This window comes from Mesocricetus auratus, unplaced genomic scaffold, assembly GCF_017639785.1.
Source record: "Mesocricetus auratus isolate SY011 unplaced genomic scaffold, BCM_Maur_2.0 Super-Scaffold_100694, whole genome shotgun sequence".
Lineage (NCBI taxonomy): Eukaryota > Metazoa > Chordata > Mammalia > Rodentia > Cricetidae > Mesocricetus > Mesocricetus auratus.
Window position 1 is genome coordinate 5,234,658 of NW_024429268.1, and position 22,965 is coordinate 5,257,622.

At 42.1% G+C, this 22,965-nt stretch overlaps 1 long non-coding RNA gene across 1 annotated transcript; it reads right to left on the reverse strand.

The window, feature by feature from the left end:
- Positions 1-15,734: 15,734 nt before the first annotated feature.
- On the reverse strand, positions 15,735-18,230 carry LOC121137764. The gene is made up of 2 exons (XR_005875068.1): positions 16,258-18,230; positions 15,735-16,077 (listed from the first exon to the last, which is right to left on the reverse strand). It is a non-coding gene; the product is annotated as an uncharacterized LOC121137764 (long non-coding RNA).
- Between the last annotated feature and the right edge of the window lie 4,735 nt (positions 18,231-22,965).

Genomic DNA, 22,965 nt, shown 5'->3' on the forward strand with positions numbered 1-22,965 from the left:
CGCGGCTCTGGAGCGCAGGCTGGGAGAACGCAGCCGGGCCCGCCCCCTCTCGTCCCTCCCAGCCTGGCCCGCCCCCTCTCCGGCCCCTTCGGCCGCCCCTCTTTCTCTCTCTCCTCTTCCGGGAGTCGAGCCCGCCCTCTGGGCCTAGGACCCGGGTGTGCGGCGCCCGCTCCCCTGTGGGGCGCGCAGTGAAGACGCCAGGCGCGCCCTGGGCCCGCCCGTGCGCTGGGGACGGTCGGCCTCCTCCCACGGGTCCCCTGGCCGGCGGAGGGGACGTGGGCCGGGGGATGGCACGCGCCTTAGGGTCCGGGAGGAGGTGGTCAGTGGGCGCCGCTGCCTGGCGTGTTTGAAAACCCAGATGCTCGCGCTCGAGCATCCGCGGAGCAAAGCGTTGATGGCCAGGGCCAGGCAAGAAGCCCAAGCGCTGCGCCCCTGGCTCCTCCTTCCCTCTTCTTTAACTCTAGGAACTCAACCCAGTGGGGGCTCTTAACTCAGGGTTGAACCGAGGTGGGCGTGAGCTGAGAAAAGAAAAAGAAAAAAAAAGGAGGAGGTGGTGGGAGGGAGAAACAAATCTGGGGGTCACGGGAGGGCAGAACAGCCAGAGGGAGAGGGAGAGAGAGACAGACAGAGTGCGGGCGTCTGGGGAGGGAAAAAAAAACGTCCCCGTGTTCGCATCAAACTTGTGTCTGGATCTGGGTCAGCGATGGGGCCTCTGACTCGAACCTGCCTTTCTCCTTTCAGCCTTCTCAAAGGCAGGGCAGCCTGGGGCGGAGTCCGAGAAGTCTGATGTCTTTGCCTGGGCTCAGGCAACACGGCTTAGACAAGTCGCTGCACCCCCGGGTGCCGCCACCTCCCTGGCGCGCGCTCCGCAGGAGAACCTCCCCATGGCGACGGTGGTGGTGGAAGGTATCCTCAGTCCCGTGCCTGGAGGGGCGCGCTTCTAGGGAGAAACGTTTCTGCCCACCCCTGATCAAGTCTAAACTGGAGGACTGGACTGGACTGGGGGGGGGGTCTATTGTTTGGGTCCCGCCTAGCAGGGCTGCAGCCAACGCACGAAGTGTTGCTACCACCTGCTGGTTCTTTTAGGGAGCACAGGCACCTGGTGACTTCCTGGCGCCCCTTTTCTCCTCCCCTTATCACCCTGTCCCATCTTTATACAACCCCCCCCCGCCCTTCTTTCATATATTCAAAGCCATGCTTATGAGAGCAGTAGCTGAACACGGGCGGGCTATCACAACTGGTACCGAAAGAGCGTTCAGAACCCAACGAAAATTGTGAAAGAGCCAACAGGCACAAGAAGCCAAACAATGAAACTCGTTGAGGCACTGAGAGAGAAACAGGCTTTAATGAATTGGCTGAATGAGTGATAGAAAGATAAAGTAACAACGAGTCCCCACTTGAACAGGAGATTGTTTGCTCATAATATCGAGGGTCAGTTAATAAGTTTGATTAAGTTTAATGACCCGCGTTTGGACCTCGTTAAAACTCCGGTTACACTGGTGTGTCGATAACTGTTGTTTCTTCTATTTGTTTTGAAGCTGTCTGATAAAGGGAGCTTTTTTGTGTGTGTGGTCTGCTATTTCCAAATATTTCAACGCCTGAAAAAAAAGAGCCAAATCCACATCATATACGTTATTAGGTAAATTAATCATGTATCTATCATATCCATCCGGGCATCTTTGTATTTTCTAGTATCCGCCTAGCATGCTGCTGATGTTCTCACTAGACATATACCCTACACCCCCAGCCCCTCCTAGATGTACTAACAGTAAGCCCAGAAAACTTGAAAAAGTAATAAAGTACATAGTTAAGGTATATTTCAACATATTCACAAATCTAAAAACATAGCTATTTCTTTATGAAGCCCAGCAATTCCAGTATAAATTTGCAAGTCACCATGCATTGCTATTACAATAAAATATTTGTTTTCTCTTTTATTGCATGACATATTACAAGTGCCATTTTCTTTTATTCAGACTTACATAATTGGGTTTTTTTTCCTTGTTAAGAAAATCTGAGTTTTCAAAGGAAACACTACCAGGATGCGTAAAAGATTAAATGTGCTATTACAATCTGCCTTACATCCCAATCTACATATTTTCAAACCAAATTTTTCTGTTTTTATTTATTGTGTATGGTTGTTTTGCCTTCATGTGTGTAAACACACTGTGAGTGTGCTTGGTGCCCAGAGCCAGAAGGGGGCATCAGAGTGCCCAGAACTGGAGTTACAGAAGATTATGAGCCAACATGTGGATGCCAGGAATCAAACCTGGGTCCTCTGTAGGAGCAGCAAGTGCTTTTAACCACTAGGCCACCTCTCCAGTCCCCAACCTGGTGTTAACAGTGGGGAGAAAGTACAGAATGCACCTGCTAAATTTTGCTGTCATCTGCGCTATGAAAAAGCAGAGCAATGAGTCCCGTTTAAAGTCGAGTATAAATCTTTGCCGTAATTTTGCTCAATACCTGGCACGTATTAAGTGTTCAGAAGTGTTTTAGAAAGAATAAATAAAGACTGGTAATACTTAAACTTTTTAAGCTGAAAGGCAGAACTTAATAAAGCCTATGCCTCACAGAATTCATTATCTCCAGTGCGCACAGGCTCTGATGTAAATGTGGAGCCTAAAAGGTCTCTTGAGTAGAAAACTCCAAACAAGATGGCATGACTCCTTGGCTGGCTCCGCCACTTTTGTGCTGATGTTTCCCTTCCTTCTGAAGCTTTTCTTTCTCCAATATCTATCACTCCCCAAAGATGCGCAATTTTCTGCTTCCTTATTTCCCCTTAGAATGGCTGATGCAAGCTGATGTTATTATAAACAAACAGCTTTACAAGTAATTTCAGTGATAAGAAATCTAGCAAAAAGCAATAAAAGAACTTCCTAGGCTTCCAGATCCTTTATTTCAAAGGCAGAAGTTATCGCTCCCAATGCTGGGCTCTTCACCAAATCGTCTTGAGAGCCTGTGGTCCCAAGCTACACTCTTAACTTCCCCAAAACTGAAGTTTGTTCCCTCTAAACATTTTGCTAATACAAGTGTCAAACACCTGTTTATAAACTGTTGAGTCAAACTTTCAGGGCATTCTCCTAAGGTACCGGCTTGTTTAAAAGGCAAACCTACATGACAGCTGATTTGTAAACCAAAGCTGATTGACTCCCTGGCTGTTGGCCTCTGATGTCTACCCATCACCGTCTTATACTTTGATATTGCTTTCAATAAACAATAGTAACAAGGCTGATGCGTTTGCTTGTGCAAAGACAGGAGGAGAATGACACGTCTTTGACATTGGACACTATCTCAGAGGTTGACTTCAACTACACATACCAACAGTTTAATCAAATTAAGTAGGAATGTCAGGAAGTCCTCACGTTAACAGAGCTCCATTTTTAGGGTGTTGCCTCACTTCTGGGGTCTCAGCATGTCAGCCGAGGTAACTGAATTTAAAAGTTGTGTCATCACTGTTCCAGATTTCCAGGGCTCCACTCGGTAACTGCTTACACATTGTCGTCCTGTACTCTGTATTGCCTGGCCATCCCTACATGTAAGAAACAGAAAAATCCATGCTGCAGCAAATAAAGGCCTGTCAGGGAGCGAGGAAGACATAAAGAGTATTTGTCAAGTAACCAACAGCTCTCCCACAAAGAAACACAATGCTCACAATGATATATACATGGTTTCCCGCAACTGGCAAGCATCGGGGCTTTCACAGGACCTCCGTGCTGATAATTTCCCCTCAAATAATCTTTATATATACAAATATATATATAATTCATATCATATATCCATGTATCACCCAGAGTGGTCCCCTGAAAGTTTAGTAAGTAGAGTGAATGGAAGTTCTGGGAGCCTCCCTCTCACTAAAATAAGTCCATATGGCACCATTTCTGAAGAGAAGCAATAAATTCTAGGTAATTCCTCATGCAGGCAATCAGGGTTGAAAGCACCGTAGCAGTTGGTAATATTTTGGGCACGCTCCAAATTCGGATTCACATCACATGCTGCTACTTGTCTTCCGGTCCAGGCAGGCGATGGGATACTAACTCACATGGAGCAGGTGGTCAGAGGGCCTGCTCCTCCAGGCAGACTCGGTCTCTTCCTGTAGCTCTGGTACAATAAGTGCCCCCTGAGCATGTCCACGTTGCACAGCAGGGAAGCGGGCCTGTGTTCCTGTGGAGTCTACATACTGGATCTAGACACCGTGGAAATATTTCTTCAGCCTTCTGAGTCTCCCTTCCCCCCATCCTAAATGATGCATCACTCTCAACATTCACATAGGGTTCTGGAGTTCTGCTGTGTTCCTCCTTTAAACACCAATAACTAAGTGGGCTTGCTCCACTACTGGAAACTTTCGGTCGCTAGAGAATGTGGGAGCCAGGCAGAGATAAAAAAGCTAAAAGAAAAGGTCATACATGGACCACCCTGGGGAGGGGAAGTAGATGAGGGGGAGGGGAAGGGGATGGGCATGAGAATATGAGGGAACTGGACGGTCGAGTTGGGGGAGGGGCAGAGTGGGAGAGCAAGAAAAGAGATGTCTTGACGGAGGGGGACATTATGGGGTTAGGGAGAGACCTGGTGCTAGGGAAACTCCTGGGAACCCTCAGGGTAACCCCCAGTCTCCTAGCGATAGGGGAGAGGGTGCCTGGACTGGCCTTCCCTTGTAATCAGATTGGTGACTGCCCTAAATGTCATCATAGAACCTTCATCCAGATGCAGAGATCCACAGCCAGGTATCAGGATGAGCTTTGGGAGAGAGGGAGGACAGATCATATGGGCAAGGCGGGGTCAAGGTCACGAATGGAGAGCCCATAGAGACAACTGTCCCCAGCTCTTGGGAGCTCATGGACTCTAGACAGACAGCTGGAGAGCCTACATGGGACTGAATTGGGCCCCCTGCATGTGGGTGGCAGTTCTGTGGCTTGGTATGTTTGTGGGACCCCTGGCAATGGGACCAAGGTCTATCCCTGGTGAATGAGTTGGCTTTTTGGAGCCCATTCATTATGAGGGGATGCCTTGCTCAACCTTGGTGCAGCGGGGAGGGCCTTGGTCCTGCCTCAACTTAATGTGCCAGGCTTTGTTGATTCCCCAGGGTAAGCCTTACTCTTTCTGAGTAGTGGTGGACAGTGATGGGTAGTTAGGAGTTGGGGCTGTGGTCGAGAAGAAAACAGAATTCTGCTGCCAGGGGCATATCTGAGAAAGGTTTTAATATCTAACACACGGCCCCATTGACTGGGCAGGTCTTTTTTCTCTGGCTTTTATGTAATTACTTGGACATCATGTTGGTTCCTGTCAATGTCACAATGAACTTCGCAGCTGAAAATGACACAAATCTATTATCTCTTGTTTCAGGAGGTCAGAAGTCTGAAGTCCTTCTCTCAGCACTGAAATTAGGGTGTGGGCAGGGCTGTTGTCTGTAGATTATGAGGAAAGCCTGTTTCCTTGCTCTTCTTACTGTGGCTTCTAGAAGGGACATTGCCTCGTGAACCTGTCTCATATCTTCAAAGCCAGGGATGTGACATCCCTGAGAATGAACCGTGATATCCCACTGTCCCTCAGACTCTTACCCCTTTATTTTTAGGGGCCCTTGTGATTATAATGAGCCTACCCGGATAATCCAAGAAAACCTCCCCTCCTCGGGTTTCCTAATTAGCAAGCTTCAATCCCCTTTCATGCACACTGCCATAGCAGGTGCCAGAGAATATGAAGAGGAACCATCATTATGCCTGTGGGGGACCTGGTGGCAGGTCTTGAAGCACCATTTTGTTATCTGAGTTAAAACTAGCAACTGCATGCCTGCAGACTTCCCTTAGGAGAAACAGCAATGACAACACCACCACCATCACACCATCACCACCACCAACACACACATGCACACACACACACACACACACACACACACACACACACGGGGTGGGGAGTGACCTGCCAGTAATTATAGTTTTTGTACCACAGAATTTCAAAGGTTACTAATATACACAGACTCATGTATTTTGTCTCCAGCTACCAGGATTGTTATTTTCAGAAGACAAGATAAGGTTATTTTCCAAGCTTCAGATTTTGGAAAACTAGCTACCATTATCCATTTTCCAACAATGGGCATTGTAAACATACTCTGAAAAACTAGGAGACGAATGACCACAATATTCATTAAGGAAGTAGTGATTAAGAAGGAATGCTTATAATCATTCAAATTGCCTAAGATCACAGGACAAATAAAACACAAACAAAATATAGGTCAGAAAATCACTATCCTGTACTTGGAAGAAAATACTATGACTAAGGGTAATCGTAGCAACCCAAAGTATTAAATGTCAATGTAAAAATGAAATTGCGTGTGTGTGTGTGTGTGTGTGTGTGTGTGTGTGTGTGTGTGTGTGTATGCATGGGCACCTGCATGTGCAAATGTGTCAAGTGTGCTCTCTGGTACATGTGCATATACGGAGGCCTGAGAAAGATGTAACTTATCTTCTTCTGCCACACTTTGCCTTGTGCCCTTGAGAAGTGGTCTCTAAGTGAACCTTGACAACGCTCTTTTTGACTAGGCTGGCTGGCCACCAAGTCCCAGCCATCTCCTCCTTCCACACCATTAGGATTACAGGCACACGGGGTCACACACGGCTTTTTAAGCGGGTGCTGGAGACATGAACTCAAGTCCTTACAATTTGTTCAGTAAGTACTTGTACCCCCTGAGCTATCTCCATAGCCCCAGAAACTTTTGTTTTTTAAAAGAAAGATCTTAGATTCCAAGTTAATATAATGTAAAACATGAAAGAGAAACAGCGAAGATGGAATGTCATCAGTGTTAAATTCCTTGACATCCATCAGAAGAAGCCAGTAGTTACTGCTGGCATAATTAGGTTAAAAGAATTTTAATGCCTTAAGATAATCATGTAAGATTATCTCTAAAATAGGGTGTTAACCTTTCAAGTCTTAGATAAAAGATAAAGACAAGTGGACATAATTCATTCACCTAAAGGCAAAACAGATAAGAGGTAACAAAGAAGCTCAAAAATACAGGGAGCTTAATTTTGACAGGTGTCAAGCACACACTATGTCTAAGGAGCATAATGTTCCAGAATAACTTCTATGCAAAGTTGGTGGGATCAGTGCATTGTGCAATTTCACATAGTTAGTAAGAAATGAATCGCTGATGCCTTACATTTTTTGGAAAGACTTATAAAAACATGGCGATATTTTATGGGTACACGTCCCTTTAACTTCTCAAATAACAACCATCAGTAACAGTATAAATAAACTCTTGTTTAAGTGTATAACTTGAAACAGTTGAGCCATAAATTTGGGGCACACATACACGTGCACAGACACACACACTTGGTAAAACAGCAACCTTGTCTTCTGTCTTTTTCCCTCCTGTCCCCTCTCTGCCTCTCCAGTCCCCTTTCCTCCTTCCTCCCCTCCTCCCTTCTTTTCTCCATTTCTTTCCTGCATTCACGTGCCCGGGAGCTGCAAGAGGTCAGTAGTGACCTGTCTGTGGAACCAAGGAGACACCTACAAGCTATACTTTCAAAGCTTCAACTCAGCCTTTGAGTAGCTAGGCCAGCAATCACACAAAAGCCTATCACCTAGAAATTAGCTGATTTTTTTTATTATAAGGCTAAGAGGATGCAGTGTTGAAATAGGAGATGAGTTTTTAAATCATGGTTAACACACATTCAAATAAAACACTATATGCATAGATACTGAAGTGCTTTGGCTAAATGGGATGAAATTGTTTATTTCCACATCAGAAAACAGCACATTTCTTAACTTGATATATCATTCATTAATTTGGCTCAAAACAAATTAATGGGCAAGAGATACTTGACAAATATAGAATCATAAATATATTTGGCTTAAATTGCATAAACTTCCCATGTTACAGCTTGTTAAATATCCCCTGATGATACAAGTCTTCCTTCATCACCCTAAATCTGTAATTACCTGGAAGAAACCTTTCTAGTTGTCCTCTTCACAGCAGCATAATACCTCCATTGTTGGCAAAGTGGGCTATCCTAGGATAATTAGCCTCTTCCTCCTTGAGTGCCGTTGGACACTATTCATGAGAACCAACCAGTTTTTCTGGGAGATGTGCTTTTCTGAAGCCTGATACCTGTTGGTTCCTAGAAGAGAAAAAAAAGAAAGAAAGAAAGAAAAAGAAAAAGAAGCATGCATGAGACACAGTGGTTGTGAGACAAAGAAGAATGAATTAAGTGCCACCCTACTCTGCTAGCGACACCAAAGTAAAGTAAATAACCCAGAATCTCTCCCATGAGACTTGAATGCCAGGATAACTTAATATATTATGTACAAGAGAATGGGGGTGTGAGACTCATCAGCATTACATTCCTTCACACCTAGAAAAGGAAGTCTGTGCTTACTGTTGAACAAATCAATTCCTCCTCTCTGAGAGCTAGTTCTCTCTCTTTTGTCCATGACTTAATTCCTGTTCATCCTTAAAATACCAGCAGAAACCCAGAAATAGCCCTCACATCAGTGGCCAATTGATTTTCAACAAGTGTGCCAAGTCGCTTTAATGGTGGGAAAAAAAAGTTCTTTTCAACAAATGGTACTTGGATATTGATCTGTTAAAGACTGAAGTTGGGCTCTCACTGTACACTGAACACCAATGTGAGTTCAAAATGTATCAAGGATCTAAACCTAAAGCCTTAACTACAAAAGTGTTAGAAGAAAGCATTTGAGAAAACTTTCATGTCGTTGGATTAGGGAAAATGCAACAGATAGGCACAATGAAGTAAAGGAAAATAACACAAAAGTTGAGAACTTCTGTGCATCATAGGATGTCACTGAAAAAGCAAAATCACAATCTAGAGAATTAGAAGAATATTTGCAAATTATGTACCTCCCGAGGGATTAATGTCAGAATAAGTAAAATACTCTAAAACCCAACCAGGACAACAAGTGATGAAGGATTCAACTCAGATATGAACAGGACATTTGAACAGATAAATCTGCAAAGCAGATGCTAGGGTCTGTACATGCAGCATCTCCAAAAGACTCATGGGTTGGACCGTTGGCCTTCAGCTTGTAGGCGTAATCACTGGGAAGCAACTGGGTCATGAGGAATATGATCTAACCAGAGAGTCAGCACACTGTAAAGTTTATAATCCAATGGGATTAGAGGAATACAGGGGTTAGAAGGGTGGAGGCCAGCAGGTGAAAGCATTGGTTGCTCTTCCAGAGGACTAAGTTTTGATCCCCAGCACCTGCATGGTGGTTCACAACCACTGTAACTCTAGTCTCAAGATATCAGATACCCGCTTCTGACCTCTGTGGTTATTATGCACTCATGTAGTGCGCAGATAAACACGCAGGCAAAACACCCATACCCACAAAATAATAAGGATAACAAGAAATAATATAACAACAATAATTAACAAGAAACAATAACAAGAAATGTTAAAATAACAAGAAACGCTATTTTCTTAAAAGAGGAAATAGGTCACTGGGGACATGGCTTTGAAGGGTGACTCATCATGGCCCCTCTTCTCACTCTCTGTCTCCTCGACACTCTGCGGTCAGCAGCTCTATTGCACCAAACCCTCTTCACCACAATGTTCTGCCAGCTCAACCATAAGCAACAGCATGAGTTGACCATGGCCTGAAAACATGAGCCAAAAGAAGTATTTCCTACCTTAAACAGTTCCTATGCCCTGTATTTTCCACGGCTAACATACCAAACACAAACATATGGGTATCCAATGAATGCGTTCAAAGATGCTCAGTGTCTCCACTCATTAGGAAAGCATACATTAAAGCCAATGAGAGCCTCCCCATCTTCTAGGACATTGAAAAGCACAAGTGTTGATGTCGTGTAGGACTTAGAAGTCCTACACATCGCTGGTGACAATGTGAAATGATACTCATTCTGAAGAGCAGTATGACTTTTCATAAAAAAAAACAAAAACAAACCAACCAAACAAAAACTGACTATGGACTTGCCATGTAATTTAGTGATTTCACTTGTATCTATCCTTACCCAAGTTGAAAACAAGGTCTAGAATGCACAGTTGCATGTTAATGCAACATTAATCATAACAAGTGCCATTCAGAAAAAAAATTCATCAGATTCAAAGATTAACAAAATCTGGCACATAAAACAATATAATATTATCTAACAATAAAGAGGCATGAAAAAACAACAGAGACAAGGCCTCGCTATTTAACTATAGCTGACCTGGAACTCAATATATGGAATAGGCTGTCCTTGAACTCACGAAGATCCACCTGTCTCTGCCTCCTGTGTACTGGAAGTAAAACTGTGCTGGAAGTTTTGAGTACAGAGAGCGGCAATGACTGTACAATTTGCGTATATATTTAATACACCGAACTGTAATTAAAATGAAAAATATTGACCTCATATGGTGATGCATGCCTGTAACTTAAGGCCGACGAAGGAAAACGTTGAATTTGAGTTGAATCTGGCTCATTAAGCCAAACCTGTCTCAATAGGAAAAAAAATTTATGTCTATTTTTTTTCTGGAACGAAAAAATAACCACATCATCCCTTGGATTGTTATTACAGGGGTGCCTAAGGTCATCTGCTTAGAAGGGACAGTGCCTTTGCTCTTAACATTGTTTTCCTCAATTGTCAGCATGTGTTTTCTTGGTTACTTTTTTTTCTTTTCCAACATAATATTTTTTTTTATTAAATTGATTAATTAATTTTTTCCAGCCCAACCAGTTTCCCCTCCCTCCCTTTTCTCCTCCCAATCCCTGCCCCAAACTCCACTGTCTCCGCCCTCCATCTTCTCCTCTCTTTGTTCTTCAGCCAGTCATGGCATATCGAGCTGCAGTAAGACCAGACACTTCTTCTTTAAAGCAATGCCTTTCTCCTCCCCAGGACTCACCAACATTCCCAAGCCATTTCTGTGTCCTTTGCTTATTTTTTTCCTAACAGTGTCTGCCCAATGAAATAATCTAGTATATGCTTTTCTACGGAATTTATTTTTCCAGTATTGAGGAAAAATGAAAACGTTTTGGATACAATGTATATTGTGATCATCTAAATCTGGTGTATCTATGACATTCATTGAGTTTACCAGGTTTCCTAGGGCATTGTTAAAATGGATGGAACTAGAAGAAATCATCCTGAGTGAGTTAACCCAGGATGAGAAAGACAGATATGGTATGTACTCACTCATAAGTGGATATTAGACGTAGAGCAAAGGATCGCCAGCCTATAGTATATGACGACAGAGAAGCTAGGAAACAAGGAGGACCCTAAGAGAGACTCACATGGACCCCCAAAGAAGGGGAAAGGGACAAGGTCTCCTGAGTAAATTGGGAGCATGGGGGAGAGGGGAGAGAGGGAGGAAAGAGAAGAGGGGAGAAGAGGAGTGGGGATCAGAACATGAGGAATCAGGAAGGTCCAGTGGGGGGAAGGACAGAGAAGGAGAGCAAGGAAAGAGATACCTTGATAGACGGAGCCGTTATGGGCTTAATGAGAAACCTGGAATTAGTGGAATTTCCAGAAATCCACTAGGATGACCCCAAATAACAATTTAAGCAATAGTGGAAAGGCTATTTTAAATGCCCTTCCCCTATAATGATATTGATGACTACCTTAAATGCCATCATAGAGCCTTCATCCAGTAGCTGATAGAAATAAAAGCAGAGACTCACAGCTAAGACCTGAGCCCAACTCCTGGAGTCCAGTTGTAGAGAGGGAGGAGTGATGAGCAAAGGGGTCAAGACCATGTTGGGGAAACCCACAGAAACAGCTGACCTGAGCAAGACTGATAGCTTCAGAACTTGCAAAAAACTGAACTAGGCCCCCTGAATGTGGGTGTCAGTTGGGGGCTTGGGCAGTCTGTGGGGCCTCTGGCAGTGGAACCAGTATTTACCCCTAGTGCATGAACTGACGTTTTGGAGCCCATTCCCTATGGAGGGTTACTCTCTCAGCCTAGACACAGGGGGAGGACCTTGGTCCTGTCCCAAATGAAATGGCAGACTTTGAAGATTCCCCCATGGGAGGCTGCACCATCTCTGAGCAGTGGACAGAGATGGGGTGGGATGGGAGATGGTGGGGGAGGGGGAGAATGGGAGGGAGAGGAAATTGGGATTGGTATATAAAATAAGATTGTTTTAAATTTAAATTAAAAATTAATAAAAATGGTCAGTATATGTTTATATACATACAAGTAACAATGTAATGACTGAGAAGGTTGTAGTTACATGTTTAGAAGCACACACAATGTAACAACAAAATGCAATGAAAATTAAAGAAAAAGAAATGAATTTGAAAGAGAGCAAGGTGGGGGCAGTGTGGTATATGGGAGGCTTTGGAGGGAAGAAACAGAAAGGGGAAATGATGTGATTATATTATAATCTCAAAAAAATTAAAAAGAAAGATAATCTAGCAATTGTGGCATGAACAGGCCACACACAAACACAGATAGAGAAACAAGTCTAATTATTCTATTGTTACATCACATAATTATCTGTGATCAAATTATAGATTGTAAAAGGATAATTATTCCTAATGGTCTCCAAGAGCTATCATTTTCTTTAATTTGAATGTGGTAGGAACCGAGTGAGATGGCTGATTAAGAAGGGGCTTAGTAATGCATTCCAAATTCGAGTAATTCATTCTGAAGACTAATAATGATGGCATGTTAAATAACTCTCCTGTGAGAGCCTGCAGAATCTTCAAATAAGCTAACAGGGTATTATGCACTTTTCTGTCTTATAACTTGGAATAATTTTTCAGATAAACGCTCATAGCTTAAGGCATAAACACCAATAAAAACATAGAGGTGGGATTTGAAAATTTTTCTCTCTTCTTAGTTCAGACTAGAAGTTTTAAGGTTTTAGAATGGTTTCTCTGATGAAGGCTTTTAATTCTGAATGATCAGATGAATATTGACATAATTGTATTCTATAAACATTTTTATAAAATAATTCTTCAATTAAGTCCCTTTCATAGTGATGGTGATAGAGGTGGTGGATGCAATACTCTTGAAGACAAGGGAATTCTATGATCTAAGTTAATTACACCGAAGTTATTTTATTGTATTGCAAATACCTATTCCCACTTATCTCTTTTATTAGTAATTGGTTTGTTTCTGAATTGTATAATTTAATCTATAGAACACTTTTATGTCTTTGCAAGCAGTCTATTATAGTCTTTCAAGGTTTTTTGTTGGAACTCAAAGAAGTTTGTGAATAGCTGCAATGCACACCTTTCTCAATGATCTCAGATGCTAAATGCCGTTAAATGCTTTTTTGTAAGCTAAGAAGCTGGTTGACAGAAAGACAAGTCAACTCATGAACATTTAGGCAGTAGAGATCAGTAGGATGTGATCAAGGATGTGGTTATAGATACCCTACACCCCTCCCCCACAGAGAAGCTAGAACCCTCTTCCAGAAACAGATGCAGAAATCCAAACTAACCAATGAACCAAGCTCCTGGAGTACAATCGAAATGAGGGAAGAACAATAATATGAACAAAGAAGTCAAGATCATGTTGGGGAAACCCACAGAATCAGCTGACCAGAGATAGCGAGAGATCACTGACTCAGGTCTGACAAATGGGGAACCTGCATAAGAACGAACTAGACTCCCTTAATATGACAATGATGTGACTCCCTTAAAGTGACAATGATATGACTGGGACAATATATGAGGCCACTAGCAGTGGGTCTGAGATCTAACTCTAATGCACAAACTGACTTAGTGGAGCCCATTCTATATGGAGAGATACCCTGCTCAGCCTAGACACAGGGGTGTGTGGGGTGAAGAGGTGCCTTGGTCCTGCCTCAAAGAGATGATGGGACAGACTTAGTAGACTTCCTAGGGGAGGCCTTACCCTCTCTGTGGAGCAGATGGGAGGTGGGGAGGAGTGGGAGGAGAGGAGGGAGGGGGAACTAGGATTGGAATGTAAAAAAATAAATTAATAAAAAACATACTATATAATATATAATAAATAGTATATGCTATAATATTTCAGAAAAAATTCTCGATGGATCCCTCAATCAAGATATCTCTTTCCTGGCTCTCCCTCTCTGTCCTTCCCCCATCTCAGCCATCCCCTTCCCTCATGTTCTTCCCCCCTCCTCTCCTCCCTACCCCTCCCGAGCCCCCACCTGGCCCTATGCCAATTTTTCTCAGATCTTGTTTATTTCCTGTTCTCGGGGGGGGGTCCACATATGTCTCTCTTAAGGTTCTCCTTGTTTCTTAACTCCCCTGGGGCCGTGGACTATAGGCTGGCCATCCTTTGTTCTACATCTAAGTTTAATACTCACTTACGAGTGAGTACATACCGTGGTTGTCTTTCTGGGTCTGGGTGACCTCACTCAGGATTTTGTTTTTGTTTTGTTTTGTTTTTTTAGTTCCATCCATTTGCCTGAAAATTTCATGACATCATTGGTTTTCATTCTTGTTTGTTTTTGTTTTTAACGATTGAGCAGTACTCCATTGTGGGGCTATGGAGAATCCTGGCGGTAGGGAAATCCCCAGGGATCCACAAGGATGACCCCAGCTAAGACCTTAAGCATCAGCGGAGTGGGTGCCTGAACTGACCTCCCATGTAATCAGGTTGATGATTACCTGAATTATCAGCATAGAACCTTCATCCATTAACTGATGAAAGCAGATGCAGAGATCCACAGCTAAACTCTGGGCCGGAGCTCCCAGAGGCCAGTTGAAGAGAGAGAGGAGCAGTAATACAAGCAAAGGGGTCAAGACCATTTTGGGGAAACCCACAGAAACAGCTGACCTGAGCTAGTGGTAGCTCACTGACTCCGTACTGACGGTGGGGGGATCTGCACAGGACCAAACTAGGCCCTCTGAATGGGACAGTTGTGTGACTTGGGCAGTCTGTAGGGTCACTGGCAGGAGAACCAGGATTTAGCCCTGTGCTTGAACCGGCTTTTTGGAGCCCATTCTCTTTACATGGGTGCCTTGCTCAGCCTAGATACAGGGGGTGCAGGGGTGGGGCTTGGTCCTACCTCAAAGTGATGTGCCAGACTTCGTTGACTCCCAGTGGGAAGCCTTACCCTCTCTGAGGAGTGGATAGCGAAGGGGAGGGAGGGAGGGAGACCAGGAGGAGGGGAGGGAGTAGCAACTGGGATTGGTATGTTTTAAAATTTTTTAAAAATGATAAAAATATTTTCGATGGGGAGATTCATTTTTGTTCTATGTGATTCTCTTAAATAGCCTTTTAAATACAATGAGCCAGTCAGGTTGGTTGCCGTTTTTAAAATTTTTGTTTTGGGCTAAATGTAACATGCAAACGTAAATTTCCATATTGTACCTTATTTACTGTATGTAGGGACAACTTTCTTGGTAATCTATTAATGAAGCAGAAGTAAGCAAGCTCACTTGAAGCTCACTTGCACTGAGTATAGCTGATTCTGATTCAACACCCTTTGGGGTAGGTAGATGTGTATCTATAAGGAAGGGTTCAGACTAACCACCTCTCTTTCTTTAGATACTGTTCATGGTTGGTCATAATCAGTCATGCAATTCATTATAATTGTATTCTTCAATCCCTTTTTCTAGAGATGTTAAAAAAAAATAATCACCACTTGGAGATTCCAAATGGGTTCTGAGAAAACATAAGGAAATGGGAAAAACAAAAAAGAAGCTGGGAGGAAGGGAAGAACAGAGAGAGAGAGAGAGAGAGAGAGAGAGAGAGAGAGAGAGAGAGAGAGAGAGAGAGATCAGAGACCATATCAAACCCTGTTAAGTGTCCAGACCAACAAGATTATAGCAAGTGTACTCAAGTGCACTTTGTGTTTTATTTTCTGTTTCCCGATGATGCAACTAAGCAGAAAGATTTTGGAAATTATATTCTTTTAAATAGCAGTTATGAAAACAGCAACCATTCTTGAGTCTTTGAGGTTTTCCTTAAAAAGAGAGGTAATTCCTATCAACCCAAATCCACCATTTAGGACTTTCCATGACCAAGTCATAAGTCATCACTATGGTCGTGCAGCTTGGGGTCTGCTTGTTCCAGCACCTAATATTTTCTTAGAAGGTCTCTTTCATGCAGATTCATGGCTGAATAGAGTTGCTTTGTATGAAGCAGGAGCACAGGGGCAGGAGAAGCAAGTGTCTGAGCTCTGTAAAGCAACAAGGGAATAAAGAACAGGGAATTATCATAATCCAACTAAAACCTAAAACTGTAGTTAGTCAGTATCCCAGACATCTTACAAGGTGTATTTGTTATAGAGTAGGGATAAAAATTAGAGGGGTTAGATAATGCAATACTTGGCTGCCTTAGTCCATGCTTATGTACTTACTTCCCATTAAGTTTTCTCTCTCTTCTTCAAGCAGCTCACATGGATGGAGTTCTTTGTTAGAATGAATCATATCTTCATTTTCAGAGGATTTGAGTATATTGTCATTGAACTTCTAGCCTGTGAATTGATGACATATTATCTAGGAATAGTGGGCAATATTGGAAAAAATCTGCTTGCTTCCATAGTGCAACAGCCACCAACTTTCCCATGAGTGGCCACGAGACTCATAAATGGTCATGAGAATCCAAGCCTTTGTCTAACTTTGTTGCTTGTTGTCTTAGCATCGTGAGCAACCATAAGTGTCAGAGGACAGTATCAGCTTCCCATTTAGTGAAACAATGACTTTTCTTCTCGGTGGAAACAATTCTCCCATGAATAGAAATGGAACAAGGTGTTGAAAAGAAAGAAAAGTCTTTATTGGTCTGTAAGGTAAAACAGTGAAAGGCTCAGTCCTAGATCTGCTCCTTGATTTCTCAGCCTCCAGTGTTCCGGCAAGAAGAGATAAGGCAACATGTCTCTCCTAAGATGATATATATGTCACACACTCTAGCATATTGTTCTAGCCTTCCAGGTCAGCCATGTGGGGAAACTTTTCATAGCCAGGCCACTCCATACTTTCATCAAGCTGCTTCTGAGAGGGAGCCTGTGATAACTGAACATTCCGTGGGTATAAATCATAAAACTATGAAATAAGATATTTTGTCAAAAAACGTCAAGGATATTGATGCTTACAGCAGCACTATAGATAAGGAAAGACAATTCTCCTTTAAAATATATGCACTGAAATTAGGTTTGGTTCTCTGGTGACAAAAGGGGGTCACCAGTAATCAGGTTGCTAGGTCGTCATCTCAAAGCCTGGGGGAATGTTATACAGTACTAATCATTGGCACCCACAGTTGGCAGTGTTGATGATTGCCCATCAGTACTGACAACACAAGCTTGAGCCAATGCATAGTTTGGTGTCTTTGTTGGTGTCTGGTATACTCACAGCTCTCTGACAAAGTCCTGGGGTGGAGCATTGGCTCACATTCTGCCTAAGATTGCTCACCTTCTTTAATATTTCAATTCTTGCAGTGTCTGAAATATATCATTTTCCTAAGATATTCACTGCTGTTAATAGAATTTTGAAAAATTTCTCATTGCATCATTGTTTCTTACGTCTACCTTTTCTTTTTGAAGATTATATTTTGTTGTGGGACCTATATTAATATTTGTTTCAGGAATAATTCAATCCCCACATATGTGAAATTGACTCTATGCTATCTTTATGCTTGATGAATATTTTGATTAGGTATAGAATAGGGGTGTAAACAAGTTTTTTTTTGGTAGTTTGATGGAAAACCTTAGTCTATTTATTTCTGCTAATCACACTGTCACTGAGAATTCAGTTGATGCTATGATTCTCAACCCTTTGTAGGTGACTTGCACCTGCATTGCTATTTTCTGTAGTTGATTTTCGAAAAATATTATTTTTCTATTTTATATTTGTATTATTATAGAATTTAATGAAATTATTTTTCAAGTTTCCTTATTGTGTTTAGCTTTTCACTTTAATCTTTTCTATCTGTATGTTGTTTGTCTGTGACAATTTTCAGTTTTCCTCAGAATTCTCATCTAAATAATTTTTTATTCATTAAATGAATTCTTTATACAGTAAGATTTTGTCTCAAAGCAAAAGGAAATAAAACACATGAGACTTAGGATTCAGCTACGGCTCTTGTCTTTCAGTCAATCAATTCTGTCTCCTCTGGGGTCATCTTGTTGGATAGTCTTGGCCTCTGTCTTTTATGCGGCTGTATCAGTAGGGTAAATAATGCCACTGGTTAAAGAAAACCCCCAATTCCTTAGTTCATTAACCAAATGGACACTGGTTTTACTTCTCTTAACACAGAGGCCAGTGCTTGTCTTCAGAGGTAGTTCTTCCTGGGCAGAAGTCCTCCATGAGAGGTTACACAGCTTTTCATCACTGCTGGAAGAGCCTATCGAGACAATAACACGGTTGAGATTTTGAGTTTGGACCAAGACCGGAGGTAGTATATTTCTGCTCAGACCCCACTATTGAGAACTAGTCCTCTGGCCCTAGATGCAATGTGTTTCTCTTGTATTCCAAAAAACGATAACAGAATGATTTTATAAACCCATAGACTTGTTCTTGCCACAGCTTCTAAAATCAAGTGCCTACTGATGCTCAGTTGTCCAGTGTGTTTATCAACAGAACGAGATGCTGTTTATTACCCACAACTGACTAACATTTCCTCTGGCAGTGATGTCCTTCCTGCGTGAAAAGGCTCGCTGCAAGCTTTGTGATGGTGGGCGAGGTGTGTGGACTGGCAGGCCCTGCTCCAAGACAAGCAGCCTCTACTCTGGAAGCAATTTTTCTCTCTAGACGGGCATCTAACTCAGCCACACTACAGGGAGGCTTTCGTAGGCCTGCTCACAGATGAGGTGGTCAGAGCGATCCTGACTCAGCAGCCACAGAAAGAACTAACAGCTCTTAAACACACTGAGCCGCGCTTTAGGCCCTTTCCAAGGCGCTGACTGTGTCTCTAAGGGGCCTGCCTCACCTGCTGGTCTCCCCTCCATCTGCGCTAACCGGTGTATCTCTCCACTCTGAGCTGTATGCTATGTTAGACGCAGTCACTGATAGTCTTTCAGAAACTCATAATCTTCTTTTGTCGATGATTTCTGACATCTGCCATTATATCAGTTTTCCCGGTATATCTTTTAAGCAAACACTTAAACTACACTGTTGTTTTTAAGTAGAATGAGTACAGGTAAGTTTTCCCATGTGTGTTTTTAGCTAAAAGCTATTTTCAGTTAGCTGCATACTGATTATGATGGCCACATAACTCTGTTATATGCCATTAACAATCTCCTAAAAAGTTTTATAATATATAAATATATCCTATTTATACTACAATTTACTTACCAAACACCTTTAGGCAACCATTCAAGCTATTTTGGTATTGTTTTAACAGTTATAAACAACTCTGCATAGGCATTCTTGTACTTAAGATGTTAGAGATCTGATGATTTTTATCAGCCAGATTCCTCACTGCGAAGTTACTGACTCAAAATGCTTTTTATTTTTTCTTTTACTCCTCTACAAACATACAGGGGTTTGTTCTTGAAACATACGTTAGTATCTTATAGGTCCAATAGTAATGCATTGGCATTTTCTAATATTCGTATCATTTACTTAACTGTGTGTTTATGGTTCCTTAGTTGTTAAGTGTGGCCCAGGCATTGTGCTATTGCCATGATTAAGTATGGATCTTCTAGATTTCCCTCACAAACTCAATGTATAGTAATACTGATAATGATAATTTTAAACAAACAGCTAGCTGTTTCTCAGGATTATTGTGAACATTAATTGACACAATGTGTACAAACATAGAGAAAAGAATTACCCAGGTAGCTTATAAGTGTTCATTGTTATTCTCTCTCCCTTTTATCAGGTTCCTTGAACTCATCAGTAGCTTCAACGCAAGAGTCTAGCAAGGACACAGGGTCAGCAACACATCACGTGTGTAGCATCTGACTGGGCAAGTAATAAACTTAAGCCATCACCGATGAAGATAAAAGCAAAGGACTGACCTAGGAGGAGGCATTTCCTCTTGGTCAAGCTTTACAAGTCCCTTCGCTTACAGATTCATCCACTCCTCTGTCTAACGAAAGCGTTATCCCAAAGACTGAGCTCACTTTCCTTCCATAGCTCTGTGCTTAAGAAACGTTCTGTTCCCTCCACTCTGCTCCCACCGTGTCTCTGTGTGAAAAGGACCAAGATACAAAAAAACAGAACGCAACCCTGCACATTGTGAATGTGAGAAGGAACACAGGGACCGTGCTTCTGGTTTTCTAAAGTGTTGGAGGTTTTGATAAGAAACTGAAGGGACAGATTATGAAAGGAATAGATAGGAGAAAATCCTTAGGTGATAAAAGTTGTGAAAGTTAAAGAGATAATCTTGGCTGTAAAAAGTTAGACATGAAATACTGGAGAATCAGAGTCTGAAATTAAGGGATGGAAGAGAAGCTGAGTTTAATGGGTAGGCTGGTTTCTTAGCTGCCCACCTGCCCTGGCCTTTCCTGCAAATCAGGAATGAAACACTAGTTCTGAAGAACAATTTACATTTAGGATCTTATTTTCTTTGTTCTCTTCTCCTATTCTAAGTTTTATGTCCTAGAGTACACTGCAGCCTGCTAAATGAAGTCATTGTTTTATACCGCTCTTCAGCTCTGAAAATGCTTTGGTTCAGAATAAGTGTCACTAGACCCATTCAAGCAGCCCTTGTGGCCTGCTTTGTCTCCTACATCTGTGCTCCAAAATCAGTTTGAGCATTCTCCATGTATTTGTTCTTTCGTGAAATAAACGGGCCAGTCTAGCTGAACTGATAGGCTCCAGGTTCAGTGGGAGATCTTGCCTCAAACAAAAGGTGAAGGGTGATCGAGGAAGAAAACCAAGGTTGACCTTTGGCCTCCAGATGTATACATATGCATGGACACTCCCCGCCACACAACACAGTAAATCTATTTTAAGCATTCAGCTGATAATCCATGGTATTATCATCTTGGTGGGCTTTTGTTTTGAGAGGTGATTAGAATTATCAGGACAGATCTCGCTTTGCAGTCCAGGCTGTCCCCAGCTCACTTCTGCCTCAGCAGCCCGGGTAGTGGTATATGGGTATTTGTCACCATGCCTGGAGGCGGATAGCTTTGGTATCAAAGCTTACATTGCAAAGTTTACTTTCAAAATTTCCAATTTGTAAGAGAATGAAGAAACAAACGATTTAATAAACCCCATCTCCCTCAGTGGGAAAAAGACCCAATGTATCTGTAGGTTGTTCATTTTCCTTCTGGGACGAGATGTCAAATAACCATGGCTCAAGAAAACCAAGGGAACAAAAGGAAACAAAGTTGTTTGCTTATTTTTTATGATAAGAAAGTAAGTCACGAATGCAAGGAAGCTGGTATTCGGGCTGTGGGGAGGTTTGAACAAGCTAGGCATTTCCTTACCACGCAAAAATCTGAATGGAAGTACTTAGGACAGCTGGGGTCACTGTGGGAGGACCCGGGATCCAGAACTCTGTTCTGCCTTGTTTTCTTTAGGCACCAAAAATGAATGCAAGCTGTCCCATTTGGATATTAGGAAGCAGAACAGAGTGGAGAAGGCGGGCTTTCACATTTTCTTGTTTTACATCAAGCGAAAGTTGCCCACAATATGGCACCATAGTTAAATCCCACAGCCAGGTCTGACTTCAAACTCTACCTAGCTATACAGAGATCTTGGAAAGGTATTTTGGGTTTTGTTTTTGTTCCAAATACCCATGGGTCCAACTAGGCTTAATGTCAGCCTATCATGGTAGGAGTAGAGAACAAACTTTGGGAGACGACTAGTCATTTTTACTATAGAAGAATATTTTACTTGGTGGGGAACATGAAATATAAATTAAGAATATGGTAAGTCTCATGCAGGCTGAATGCTAAATTCCCTTCGCAATGTATTATGGTTACTCATTTGAACATTTTTAATCCACATTTGAATTTCCAGAATAAAAATCTTCTTAATTCAAAAAGGAATATGATAGACTCAATTACTTTAAAGAATAAAAGTTAGGCAAGAATGCCACTGTCATGATCTTTACTACTTTGCAGTAAGAAAGCAATTATATTTAATAATGTAAGTACTGATTTTAAATTTATAGAATCTAGTTAAAAGCAAGATGCAATAGTATTTGATTATGCTACAGGATATAGTGTAAACATTGTCAGCCTTGACAGTATGAAGCTAAAATTTAAGTTGGCCAAATTTTCTAGAAGAAGAAAAAAGGAGAAGAGAGAAGGTATTGGTACCAACGGCACCATATTATCACCTGAGGAGTCAAGAGAAGCTAGAATTTTTTTAAAGTATTAACGAATAAAGGTCTATGGATGGAGTATGAACCCTTCTTCGAGGTACAAAAACAACTCATTGAGAATTTTAAATAAACAGTAAATAATAAACTAACCTCCTGGAGTAAGAGGGCTTAGTCAGGAGACAGACTTGATACCGCGAGTGCTCTATACTGCTGTGCTATGCTAGGATCCACCTTCCCAGTGAGGCAGCATCTTCAGTGTTCAGTGTAAGTAAGGGCATGGAGGGGACACATCTGTGGCCGGAGGAGGTAGCTAGGAAATTGCAATTATGACTGGGGTAGATTTTATAAAAGGCATAGAGTAGGCAGGTATGGAGAGGTACTTGCATGTAATCCCAGTACTTGGGAAGGAGTATAAGGCCAGCCTGGACTATATGAGAGCCTGTTTCAAACAAATTACAATTAGAGTAGAGCACCATGTAGATAAGAGGGTAGATGGATGACTATCCCTGGATGCAGGAGAATTCCTCTTCCTCAATTGGATGTGTCAGGCTAACCTAGGCTAACAGACCATTTAAGTCATCTGTATCCATAGGTGATTTTTCAGTTATCATTTGGATACCTAAATGCCTTCTCTTCAGAAAAACGATGCGTTCTCTTACTTGAACTTGAGTGGACCGTTAGATGGATTGAAAGCAAACAAAATTGCCAGTGAGTAAAACCAAGAATTGTATCAAGACCTGTGGGGAGTCCACTAGGGTATGTATAGAGAAATATTTTGTTAGCCAGCAAAAACGTTCAGGATGCCACCACCTTTTAAATTTGTCTTCTCATCTACAGAAGTATTACCAGGGGA